The 14,114-nt window shown below is 37.3% G+C and overlaps 1 pseudogene; it reads left to right on the forward strand.

Moving 5' to 3' along the window:
• Window positions 1-3,357: 3,357 nt before the first annotated feature.
• On the forward strand, window positions 3,358-5,760 carry LOC131039110 (cytochrome P450 750A1-like; annotated as a pseudogene).
• The last annotated feature ends 8,354 nt before the right edge of the window (window positions 5,761-14,114 follow it).

Here is a 14,114-nt window from a genome sequence, read left to right on the forward strand (position 1 = left end):
TCCTCCCCCTTTGAGGGCAGTTTGTGATCTTTGGCGAAGATTTTAATACTATCTCTTCTGAGGATGATAAAATTGGGGTCATTTTACTGAACAAACTTATTGTGGTTGATTTTAATACTTTCATTCAGAATAATTGTTTATTGGATTGTAAAACTTTAAATGGTCCTTTTACTTGGACAAACATGAGGAAAGATTTTTCACAGATTGCTGAAAGACTTGAGAGGTTTTTTTATTTCTGAAAATAAGATTTCTTCAGATGTGGATGTTGTTGTTGTGGTTTTGCCTAACTCAGGCTCTGATCACTTCCCAATTATGTTGTCTATCTTAGATGATAGGGCTCCTCAAAAAGATTCGTTTAAATTTGAGCCTATGTGGTTTAGAGATCCTTCTTTTCTAATGGTCTTGGAATCTTGGTGGGCTTCAGCCCCTTTTATCTCTGGAACTAGAATGTTTCATTTTGTCAAAAAAGTCCCTTTTATTAAGGATAAGATAAAGTCCTAGAATGTCTTGCATTTTAAAAATATTTTTTTTGAGAAATCTAGAATTCAGAGGGAGCATGAAGCTTTAAATACTATGGTAATGAATATTGGGATGGACTCTGCTGCCCTTGATAAGCATAAATTATTAAATTCTCAGCTTGAGGAAATTCTTTCTCGTGAAGAAATCTATTGGTGGCAGAAGTCTAGGGATTTATGGCTTGTTGAAGGAGATAGGAACACTAAATTTTTCCATTCGTCTACTAAAATGAAACGTCAAATGAGTAGGATTTCTTGTATTCAAGACTCTTTTGGCATCTTCCTTTCTGAGGAGAAGGATATTGCCTCTGAGGCTGTTAGGTTCTTTAAATCCTTGTTGACTGAAGAAACTTCTTCTTTTGATGATAGTTTTGCTTTGGCCATTCCTCAACTTATTTCTGAGGAGGACAATAAAATGCGAATGGCTCCTTTTTCCAGTCAAGAGGTCAAAGAGGTTGTTTTCTCTATGGCGCTTGATAAGGCCCCGGGTCCAGATGGTTTTACTGCTTTGTTCTTTAAAAAGTGTTGGTCTTTTCTTGGGGATGAGATTCTTCTTGTCTTAGAGGAGGCTAGGTGCAACAGGTCTATTCTAAAAGAGTTGAACACTACTCCTATTGTCATCATCCTTAAAACAGAGAATCCTATGTCTTTTGTTGATTTTTCGTCCAATTGTTTTATGTAATACATTATATAAGATAATTACTAAGGCAATCTCTGTGAGGCTTGCCAAGCTTATCCCCAAGATTATTTCAGGTGAGCGGGGTGGTTTTCTACCTGGTAGGGAAACTGAAGAAGGGGCCATTGTGGCACATGAGGTCTTGCATTTTATCTCTCATCTTTCTCTTCCTGCTATGATTCTTAAGTTAGATATGATAAAATCTTATGACAGGGTTAGCTGGCAGGCTCTTTCTTTTGTTCTTAAAAAGTTTGGTTTTGGGGTCAAGTGGGTGAGATGGACTAATGCATGTATTTCTACTACTAGGTTTTGTGTGATTTTGAATGGTTCCCCGTGTGTTTTTTTTGCCTCATCTAGAGGCCTTAGGCAAGCAGATCCTTTGTCTCCTTTCCTATTTATCATCTTAGTTGAAGCCTTTAGCAGAGCTATCTTGGCAACAAGGGAGATTGGTCTTTGGAAGGGTATTAGTATTCCAAATATGGCAATTAGGCATTCACATTGTCTTTTTGTTGATGATACTTTATTGTTTGGTCGTGCCCCTATGGCTGAGACAAAATTTATTAGTAAGATCATAAGAGATTATTCAACTTTTTATGGTCAAAAGGTGAATAGTGCTAAATCTAAGGGTTTTTTTCTTAATGTTTCTCCCTTGGTACAGTCGAGGTCGGTTAACTTTAGGAGATTTAATGTTGGTAACTTTCCTTACAAGTATTTAGGGATTCCTTTTTATACTAGTTCTGAAAAACACAACTTTTGGGAAAGAATCTCTTCTTCCATATCATCAAGGATTCTATCTTGGACTCACAAGTGGCTTACTTTCCTAGGTAAGATAGTGCTTATTAAGGTTGTCTTGAATGCGGTTCCTATTTTATCCGATGTTCATTCTAAAGGCTCCTAAAAAAGCAATTATTAATTTGCATTGAGTTATGAAGTCATTCTTGTGGAATGATAATGTGAGTAGTAGGGCTTGAATACCTTTGCTGGCTTAGGATAAGGTTTGCTCTCTAAAGGCTAGGGGAGGTGTTGGTATTAGAGATTTAGGTAAGAAAAATTTGGCTTTAGGAGCTAAGTTAGTGTGGAAATTATATAAACAGCCTTCTTCTAAGTGGGCATCAATTTTGTTTGCTAAATATTTAGGAGATTGCCCCAAGGAGACTATTTTTACTGCCTCCTCGCTTCCCAAAGGTTCTACAATTTGGAATTTTATGACTGGATGTAGATCTGTCATCCTACTCGATTTATCTTGCCTTGTGCCCAATGGTAGAAAAGCTAAATTTTGGGAGGAAGTTTGGAATGGTTTTTTTGCGCTGACTAGTCTTAGAGATTGGTTGTTTCTCATACCTCAATTAAAGTCTTCTTGGGGAATTTTTATGGCAGATTATTTTATTTGGGTTTGTCTGGTCCTATGTCAGTTGCCAGATGGAAATCAATAGATTATTTCCATGTTGATAAAGAGATCAAGTCTGCATATGTTGAGGAGTTAAATAAACGTCAACTTATCTTTTTTGATTCTGACGATGTGCTAATTTGGGTTCATTCTAAGTCTAGGGAGTATTCAGTTAAAGATGGGTATAAGTATTTATCTGCTAATTGTGGGGGGAAGTATGGCCCTCTCGACTTTTTTGGCATATTGCATGTCTTCCAAAAGCAAGAGCTTTTACATGGCTAGTTGTTCAGGATAGATTCCTCACTGGTATGAGATTGGATAGACTTGGCATCACTATTGTGTTTCCTTGTGTTTTGTGTGGTTGTTCCTTGGAATCGGTTGATCATCTTTTTCTTCATTGTCCTTTTGCTTCAAAATATTGGTACTGTCTTTTTGATAAATTAAATTGGTCTGCAACATTATGTGGGGATTTACGGTCCCAATTTAGGGGTTGGCTATCTTTATGTTCATCTTGTTTTTATGCTTGTCTGTGGATCATTGCCCCTTATATTCTGATTTGGAAGATATGGCTGGAGAGGAACAATAGAATCTTTAGGAAGAAGGCTTCCTCCTTGTCAGATGTACTTTTTTGCATTGAGAAATCCATTTATGAATTTGCTTTGGCTTTTATTTATAAGAGTCTGAGCTCTAGATGTACTTTCACCTCTTGGGATAGTTGGATCAAGAGGCATTGGTCGGCTTTGCATTTAATTCCTTCTCAGGGGGCTATTTCTAGGAAAATGATTTCTACAATTTACAGAAAAGAGGTAGTTTGGTTACCACTTCCTAGGCTCAAGTTTAAGTTAAATTTTGATGGTGCCTCTCGTGGCAACCCGGGGAAGTCTACTATTGGGGTGGTGGTTACTGATTATAGTTCCAAAATTATTAGAGCTAGGTGCCAATGTATTCCAGATGGGACTAATAATGTTGCAGAAATTCATGCTCTCTCTGTTGGGTTAGATTTGCTAATTTTATTAGATTTTAAAGATGTTGTGATTGGAGGAGATTATATGGTGATCTTTTATGCTGTTACTAATCGAATTTGTAATTCTTGGCATTTACAATATTGGTTGGATAAGATTTTGTTGCAACTTAAGTTTTTTAATTCTTATTCTATTTCTCATTGCTATAGCGAAGCCAATTTCGTTGCAGATTTTTTGGTGAATAAGGCCTTAAATGAGAATATTCAAATATTGGTGGATATTAATGAGAGTTGTTTGCCTTCTTTGCCTTCGAAGTGTTCAATTTTTTCTTTCGGTCATACTGTTCAACTTTTCCTCGACCTTGCATTTTGCTTGGAATTGTTAATATGTATGCATTTTGGTGGGATGATGTACAGGGCCTGTTTTTTGGCCTCTTTACTTGATCACATCAATTTTGCATGCTTGTTCATAATTACAAGGGATATGTTGGCCGGTTCTTAGCTTTTGAGTTGATGTTGGGTACTGTATTGTTTGAGGGGATCTTCTCTTATTTCATTATCATATCTCCCGTACTATTATGTTCGCACGATCTTTTTGTTGTTAGGCATTGTTTACTGTCTTGCTGTCGTTTCTGTTAGGATGGGTGAGGAAAAACAATGGGAGATTATGTTTGCCAGGACCATTTGCGCTGCCCATCATAGGAAACCTCCATCAGTTGGGAGCTCTTCCTCACCGCGGTCTGCAGAGGCTGACTGAGAAACATGGGCCAATAATGTTGGTGAAGACGGGTTCTGTTCCAGTTGTGGTTGCGTCTTCTTCTCAGGTGGCCAAGCAGTTTCTGAAAACCCATGACATGAATTTTGCCAGCAGGCCGTCGACTGTCGCTGGAAAATACCTGTTTTACAATCGCAAGGACATCGTGTTTGCCCCCTACGGAGCTTATTGGCGAAATATAAGAAAAATATGCATATTGGAGCTCCTGAATGCACAGAGAGTCGAGTCGTTCAAAGGTGTGCGGGAGGAAGAGGCGCTGGCGATGTTCCGATCGATCTGGGAGAAGAGTGAGCAGGGCAGAAAGCGCGTGGATGTGAGCCACAGCGTTGCCTGCTACACCTCCGACTTGATGTGGCGAATATTGACGGGAGGACAAATGCCGACCGCCTCTCTGGCGGTACAACGTTTGAGGAACTGGTTTGGGAGGGTAATGAGCTGATGGGTGCTGTCAACATTGGTGATTTCATTCCTTGTTTGGAGCTGCTGGACTTGCAGGGGCTAAAGCGACGCACGAAGAATGTCCACCAGCGGTTGGACGCCGTCTTTGACAAAATAATAGATGAACATGTGGAGCGCAAGGGGAGGCGCGGCGAGGAGTGGGGGGAGGAGGAGCGGCAGAATGACTTGGTTGACCTGCTTGTGGACATGGAAATCACAGTAGAAGAAAAGAAGGCTATCCTTATGGTAAGCACTAATTTTTATTATATGTTCGTGTAGTGGTCGCGTTACTTTGGATTGATTATATGTGTTTTGATTTATTTATGTGTTTATAGGATATGTTTCTCGCGGCAATTGAGTCATCGGCATCTACACTGGAATGGGCAATGAGTGAGTTATTGAGAAATCTACATGTGATGAGGAAATTGGAAATTGCAAGAAGAAATTGATTTTATAGTTAAAAAAGATGAGAAAATAACATCATCTTATATTGTAAGAATGGAATACTTACATTGTGTGGTGAAAGAGACATTGAGATTGTATCCAATAGATCCTTTGCTCATCCCTCATGAATCTACAGAAGATTGTGTTGTAGAAGGACCTCATTACGACTACTTCATACCAACAAAAACAAGGCTTATTATTAATGCTTGGGCAATAGGAAGATATCCAAAAGTATGGGAAAATCCCTTTGAATTTAGGCCTGAGAGATTTATGGATAAAAAGTTTGATGTAATAAGAGATCCAGAATTAAGCATGATTCCTTTTGGAGCAGGAAGGGGAAGTTGTCCCGGTACTTCCATGGCCATTGCCAATATGGAGATTGCATTACGATACCTTGTTCACTACTTCAATTAGAAATGTGAAGGAGAGTTAGACATGAAAGAATCTTTTGGAATCACCATTCCCAAAAAAGTGCATCTCTTTGCCATTCCAACTTCGAGGTTAAAGGTGAACCTTCTTGCTCTCAAATTTAATTACTATAAAAATTGTTTATTACCTTTTTAATCAAGTTATGTAAAGCATGACCTTTATAAATAAATATTCTTCTCATTATGAGATGAATACAAAAATTTTGTATATTACAACATTTTTTATTTCTATATTTTATATTACTTCATCTTCATATCAATTTGACATAATATGTTATACTTTAACATGTAATTATTTATCTCTTTTATAACATGCTAATATTTGTTTTTAATTCTTCTGGATTTGACCATGTAGCTTTTGATGTTGTGAACGTTTCAGATCTAACACCGTGATCCATCATCAGGACAAGAAAGCAAGTAATTTGTCCTATTGATAATATGACCAAATAATTTTTCATAATATAATTAAATCTCTTACTCTCCTCAATTTTAATAAATATTTAGAGCTCATCTTATTCTCTAATATGACAAACTAGAAATCACCTTGTGCTACTTTAAAATTATAACTATTAACATATCAAACAAAAATAAAACACAACTTACTATTAAGCTTTTAACTTTCTAAGTAATTGTTTAATCAGAATGGGTGAACTATGAATCTATGATGGAGAGGAAAATTTTAATTTAAAGATTTAATATTCTTAAATAAAATTATGTGAGGATCCTACAAAGTCAACTTTATTAAGAGAATTTATAAAATAAAGACAATTTTAAATTATACACAATTTATAATATATCTTTATTATATTATAATTATAATTAAAAAATATATATTATGGAGCATTGGAGTAGGGAGAAGCAGATTCGTAGGAGCAAAGAGGAGCATATTAGTAGTGAAGAGCAGGGACGAAACTCGACTCTCAACAATGGTGAGTGGCAAGAGCATTGATGTCATGGAGAAAACAGATATTGTGGATGGAGCAATGAGGTGGGTTAGGAAATCCCTATGGAAGAAATTTGTAATCAGGCCAAGGCAAATACGGATAACCAAAACCAAGGATGGCACGAGAATCATAAACCCCAATGGGTTTATGAAGGAGGGCAATAGGTTGACAAATGCGCATTGGCCAAAAGATTATATGGTCGACATCGAGAAATTAATGGAGAATAAATTATACAGTGGGGTAGGTATCAGATGGATAACCAGGAGAATTGGCAAATTCAGAAGAAAAATGCCATAAACAAAAATAAGCCAAAATTCATCAATGGAGGTTTTCAAAGGCTAAACCAAATTTAGAGCAGGAGGGATCCTCTATGGATTAAAAAACAATGGAAAAATTCATTAAGGGGGTTTTTCAATAACACCTCCCAAGGGAAGCAACAATTTTGTGGGTGAAAAAATATGTTGGTGAAAATCCTCAATAAATGAGGGTTTAAAAGAGGAAGGAATGGTGGTCCACAAAAATCAAAACAAATAAAGAAGAATCATTTGATAACTAGCAAAGAAAAGGAAAGATAGCATTAGGGAAGGAGAATGGTATCTGAACCAACAAACCATGGAAAGGAAGAAATATCAAGACTAATGGAGAAGGGGCATCATGCCATGATATGAATAAAGTTGATATATCTTCCATCATTGTTGGATCAAGTCACTTTGTAATTGATGAAAATAAAATTAAACAAAATAGGGGAAGGCTTAATGATGTAGGAATTTTCATCAAATGGGATGGAAAGCATAATGAAATAGGAAGTATTGAAAATTGGTGCTATCAAAAATGAGGTCCCTAGATATGTGTAAAATCTTTTCCCAATGGTTTCATTTGGTAGGAATTTGCTAACTTATCAGAAAAGGAGAAAACTTTAAATAGTGGTCTATATTATTTAGAAAACACTGGAATACATTTCATTGAATGGCATCTGCATTTCAATCCGTGGGAGCACAAGGTGGAGGAAGGGATGATCAACATAAAATTATATATCATTCCTGTGGAGTATTGGGGCAATGAGATACTTAGAGATACTGGAAAGGGTTTGGGAGATTTAATATCTATGGACCAAACAATAAAAGATAAGGTTTGGGGTTCATATGCTAGAATGTGTATAGGAGTGAACCCTCAATAAAGATTACCATCTAAAATTGAATTACATAATGAGGAATAAATTTGAACACAAAATGTGGAAAGGGAAGATCTTTTATTTCTATGCCCTAAATGAAAATCTAAGGATCATGGCACACTAGATTGCAATGAGGTGGTTGAGGTTAATAGAGCCAATTAGTTTAATCAGAAATTATTTCATGGACCAATAGAAGATGTAAGAACTTTAGGTAATAATAAGAATACAAAGAAGAGTAGAGACGAGGACATGGTGGCATCTAATTCTTTACCAAAGAAGAGCATGTGATGGATTTCACCCAAGTTATTACTGTGAAATAAATGTGTGGCATCAAAGCTTATCAGGAAATGGAGGATCAATCCTTGATCAATGAAGGAAACGATCATGGTGGGGTTTAGATAACAGAAGACTTCATGACTCGGTATGAGAAAATAGCGGAAAATAAATAACTTGTCCCAAAGAAGGAGGATGAAGAAGGAATTGAGTACAATATTCAAGACTTGGAAGACTCTCAAAGACCAAATATAACTATGCATATGGATTTGCCTCAGGTCCCCCTCTCAATACCTGAGGACATTAATGTAGAAGAATATGGAATCCCCATAATGCATATAAATGAAAAGGACGCAGGAAATGAGCTAAAAATTGTTAAATTTGAGACAAAACAGGGGGAGGTAGCATCAATCACTGATGATTTAAAATTTGATTCTGAAAGATGCTATGAGGATGCTCGGGAAAGCATATTAGCAGAGCGAAGCATAGAACATACACAATCGAATATAAAGAAACCAAACATAGAAGGAAAAAAACAAAGGGGCGGAAGTCCAATAAGGAAAGACTAGAAATGGCAAGGAGTGCTAGGGGTCAAAGGAAACTACGAAAGGGGAAGGAAATATCCCTTCCCGAGGAAGCATGAAACTCATTACATGGAATGCTAGGGGCTTAAATGCCCCTAGAAAGTGGCACCTAATTTGGCATCAAATTGATACTAGCAAAGCAGATATCTTCCTAATTCAGGAAAGTAAATGGAGCAAGGAGGAATACCAGAAAAGACTAAAAATTTGGAGACAATGGAAGGGGTTTTTTTTGGAGTCAGATGAGGCTTCTGGAGGGTTGGGTATTTTATGGAATTCATTAACTATTAAATTCAATATGATTTTAGAGAACCAGAATTGAATGGCTATCAAATGCAAACATCTTAATCATAATACATATTTTATAGTTATTAATGTCTATGGCCCCATCTCTACCATAGACAAAAGATAATTATGGAATAATATTACCAATTGGCTAAAGCAGCAGGATGGTGAAACAATTGTAGTAGGAGGAGACTTCAATGCCACTCTTGACAATTGGAAAAAACATGGTGAACTGTAAAATTTGTCAAGGGTACAAATGGAGTTCGAAAGTTTTGCTGACGAAAACCATCTCAAGGATATTCCAACCAAAAATGGAATATTCACTTAAATGAATTTAAGTGAGGGATTCACCAACATTTTAGAGAAATTGGGCCAGTTTTTGATGTTTATAAAATCGGATGACACCACGGACTCCTTTACGAATGACATTTTTCCATATACTAGCTCAGATCACTATCCAATGCTACTTACCAGTAACCCTGATGATAGGAAGATTGTCTCTCCATTTAAATTTGAAAACAAATGGCTCGGGGATCCTGCCATACCATATTTGATGAAAATTTGGTAGAATGAGATTAAAATCGGTAATCACTCTAAATTGTACCTTCTCAGTAAAAATATTTCTCACATTAAACATAGGTTAAAGGAATGGAAAAAGGAACATTTCAAAAACATATTTGAGGAAGAAGAAAAAATAGAGGAGGAACTTCAAAAGCTCAATGAGATAGTCATCACGAATGGTATGACATTGATAGAATTTGAAAAAGAAAGAGAACTTAAGGCCCAATTGAATGAATTATTGGCAATAGAAGAAACCTACTAGAGACAAATTTTTTGAGAAATATGTTATAAGGAAGGAGACAAAAACACTAAATTCTTCGACAAGATTGCCAATGTTAACCAACGTAGAAAAAGAATTGTAGAAGTAGAAAGGGAAGATGGCTTGGTGACACAAACCATGGACCCGAGGAAAACCAAGAAGTAGTGAGGTACTTTCAGTCCATTATAAACCAAGACACTCCAATCCATAATGTTGAAAGGGATAGGTTCTTAAACATAATACCTTCCTTGATAATTGAGGTAGATGATTTGGAATTATCCAAACCTGTTTGTTTGGAAGAATTCAGAATTGCCACTTTCCAATACAACCTTGACAAAGCACCAAGCACAGATGGGTTCCCTGCTAATTTTACCTAATTCTTCTAGGATATATTGCAGGAAGACCTTTGGAAGGTGATAGAAGATTCTAGAAGGAAAATAACCATGCTTGGGGCAATGAATCGTACCTTCATTGCATTGGTGCCCAAAAAAGAAATAATCTCAAAGCATGAATGACTATTGACCAATAGAACTATGCAATATGGCTTATAAAATCATTACTGATGCAATCCTAATGCGATATCCATATTGGCAATGGCCATGGAAGCACCGGGAAATTTTGAAGAACAAATTCATTAATGTCTCAAAGCAAGCTCATATCATCAGATGGTGTGTATCAATAAATGGGGAGTATTTAAGGATAAGATTGGTTATAAAGTGAAAGAATCTACTATGAAGGACAAACAATGACAAAAGGACTTGTTGTGGGGAAAGAATTGCCTACCTAAAGTGGGGGTTTTTTCATAGATGGTCATACAAAATAGGATTTTGATCCAAGATAGATAGATCAAACTTGGCATCCCTGGTCCTGATAGATGTCCATGTAATAAATGCAAGAATGAAGATGCTAATCGCATTCTACTATCATGCCATTATTTAGAAGATTGTTGGAAACACTTTATTTCATTTAACTCAATCTGCAAGGCCCTCTACCATCCAAACTAAAGGATTGAATTGGTGTGTCACCAAAATGGAAAGCAAAAAGTGTGTTTGGTAGTCTATGGCATGTTATCCCTTCATCAGTTGTGTGATAATTATGGAAGGAATATAACTAAAGGATATTTATGTTGGCATTGTGTTGTCATTGATGTCAACCAGTATGGGATGACTACCGGTAGAAGAGATGGTTGTGCAACGCTACTATGGAGGAGTACAGGATGTTATATCTTTGATATCACCTTGTGTTGTATAACACCGATAAGGTAAGGAAGAGTGATCACTGGTGACACCGATATACAAGTTAGTGCCTGAGTTGTGTGGATGAGATGGATAGGTTACCGGCACAGTGTATCACCAGTAAGGAGAATATGTCAACTAATAAGTGAAGTGTTGACAATAGGCAAGATGTCTTATTGGTTGTTTGTGATGAAGAGATAGAATGTTACCTGAATCACATCAACACTGGAAGACAAGAATGAACTGGTATGCTATGAGGTTACAAAACAACAAGACTCTCACCGGATGAAGATGCAATCATCATGAGAAATAATGACTGACAGTGAATGTGTCTACACCGGATCACATGTGCATGTTTGAAGAGATGTTGAACAAACAGGGAAGTCACATGAGTGCATTGCAGGATGCAGATGACAAGGTGTCACTCCACTAGTAAGTGGAGCATATCTCCTATTATGCATTGTATGCATCATGGTTATATGAGATAAGGAAGAAGAAGTAAAGGCGTGTGCTCAAAGGCTCACACTAGATCCACTAGTGAAATAAAAGGAATGCCTCAAGTGCATGAAAATAGGGTTGTACACTGGACCAACTAAGATGGCATGATTGAGATGCCGATACAGATGAAGTGTGAAGTGTTTGTCACTTTGATAAACCGATTGAGACATAGTCTGACCTGATCAAGGAGAAGGCATAGTTGAGAAGATGCAGATAGAGGGGGAATCGCCTAACTAAAGGTAGATTCTGGTGAAGGTTGATGAATTGTGTTATCAAGAGGTTTTACTGATATGCATGTCCACCGGTAATATGGACAAGATGCAAATCCAGAAGACTTCCCACTTTTGGGAATGAGCATGCTTTGGATATACATGTCTGGCAATCAGTTTGAGTGTTCCATCGATAGTTCAACTTTGTGCAGACATGAGGAGTTAACCGGTAGAATGCAAGATACCGGCAGGTATAGTGTATGGGCAAGAAAGAGGAACCAGTAGAGTACTCGATCAGTGATCCTATCTAGACCAACTTGAAGAGACAAGTTAACATTTGGTTGATGTGGATGCCACATGGAATCAAGGTGGCAAGATCCTAGAGGTTGGTGGAGTTAGGTATCTCGAGAGGTGTGCATTGAATATGGATCTCGTGATTTGTGGATCGGATTAGAAGCGTGTGGCTCGAGGAAGAATGAACAACAGAAAAGAATCTGGGAGTTGTTGGTGCCTGGATCGAAGCAAGAAGATCAGATTATGAGATTACCTCAAGAAAGAAATAGTAGAGGCATTAATGGTGGTTTGACAGATGTAGGTCAAGGTAATGTATCGTGTTTCGTATATTTGGAAAACGTGTATTGGAAAGAGCGACAATGGCAGAGATGAACAGTTGGCTACCAGGAAGATCAAATTGGGAAGGATTTGACTGGATTTGGTTTATCTCGAGGATGGTGAGGAAACCCTAACTGCCTATTTTTTGAATTGGGCATTGGCGAGAAAATCTGGCTATAAATATGAAGGCCAAAGACATAATAAAGTTGCTAGAAAATAGAAGATCATTTACGTTGCTGCGAAGTGTGTTACTTCTGCAAGTAAGAGGGAATCAGCCAAGTGCCAAATGAGCACCTGAGAAGAGAGTGAGAGCAAGGGAGAACCTAGTTGAAGTGTTCAACCAGTAGGAGAGAAGAACCGGTAGTGTCCATACCAGCAGAGAAGAGGTGAAGGAAGTTGTAGAGTAGGAAGACACAGAACCGGTTGACTGTAGTACCAATAAAGTGGAGAGAAGCAAGGCGGATATCCAATAGAAAAGAAGAAGAGGAGAGGTGTACAGGTAGAATTTACTGGCAGTGAAGCAGCAAATGAGAGCAGCAGAAGAGTGAGTCGGTGCAGTAGAGAGGGTGTCTCATCGGCAGAGTAAGATGTATTGAGTAGTCACAAGATTCACTTGTAACTAGATTACTACTTTTGTATTTGAAGTTTTCATAGTGATCACTGAGTTGTAGCTTGGTGCAGGGGTTGTAGCTCCTTTGGGTTGTAGCCCATAAATCAAGCAGGGGCTGTAGCTCCTTGGGTTGGTGCCCTAAATCAGGGATTGTAGTTCCTTTGGGTTGAAGCCCATAAACAAGGCAGGGGTTGTAGCTCCTTGGGTTGGTGCCCTAAACATTGTAACAAAGGTTTGATTGTGAGGCTGGATTGGAATAGTAGACTCCAGCAGCATTGCTCACCCAGGTTTTTCCCATCTAGATTTTTCCTTATACATCCTGGTGTTATGTGATGTCCCTTTGTGTGATTGCATTTGTGTTGGTCTTCTTACTAACTGGTAAGTCTGCATTGAGTTAGATCTATCAACCGGCATTCTCACATAGGATTGTTAAAGGGAAAGGTTTGAGAACCACCGATTCACCACTTCCCCCTCTCAGTGGTGCATTGTGTCTAACCATTAAATATCGATCAATGACGAGATAATCTGATAAAGAAAATGGAGTCTCTAATTATCGAACTAACAAATTTGGCTGCTAGGAACAAAACCTTAAAAGGAAACAACTATACAAATTGGGATGAGAAAATGATTAAACTTTTCAAAGGCCTGATAATTCCCCCTTTGTTGGGAAATAATATAAGCAATCTACCAAAAGCCCATCAAAATGTGAAATGGGAGACACTAGAGCCTATGTGTGTCAAAATTAATTTTGATGGTGTCTCTAAGGGAAACCCTGGCCCAAGTTGTATAAGATGTATAGCTTAAAATGAATTTGGAGTCATCATTATAGAAAGAGATAAATATATAAGAACTACAACCAACAATTTGGTATAAGAATTGAAGGTTTCTCTTAAAGGTCTGAAACTAGGTAGAGAGATTGGAGCAGAAAAAAATCATCTAGAAGGAGATTCTCTCATTACCGTTAATTCTATAAGATAGAACCAAACACCTAATCGGGAACTAAGAAAGTGGTTAGTGTCAATTAAAAGGTTGATTGATAGTTTTTAAAACTTCAAAATTAGCCATTTATATAGAGAAGGCAATGACATGGCAGATGAGTTGGCAAAGAAGGCTTTGAAATTCAATTTAATTTTATAAATATGAAGTTAGCTATGAGTAGAAGTTTTGCGTCAGTTCACATGTGTGAATGAGATGTCTATCACAATTAAGATATGTGCCACATTAAGAAAGGATAGCTCTAATTATGATTTCA

The sequence above is a fragment of the Cryptomeria japonica genome, chromosome 10 (assembly GCF_030272615.1).
Source record: "Cryptomeria japonica chromosome 10, Sugi_1.0, whole genome shotgun sequence".
NCBI lineage: Eukaryota > Viridiplantae > Streptophyta > Pinopsida > Cupressales > Cupressaceae > Cryptomeria > Cryptomeria japonica.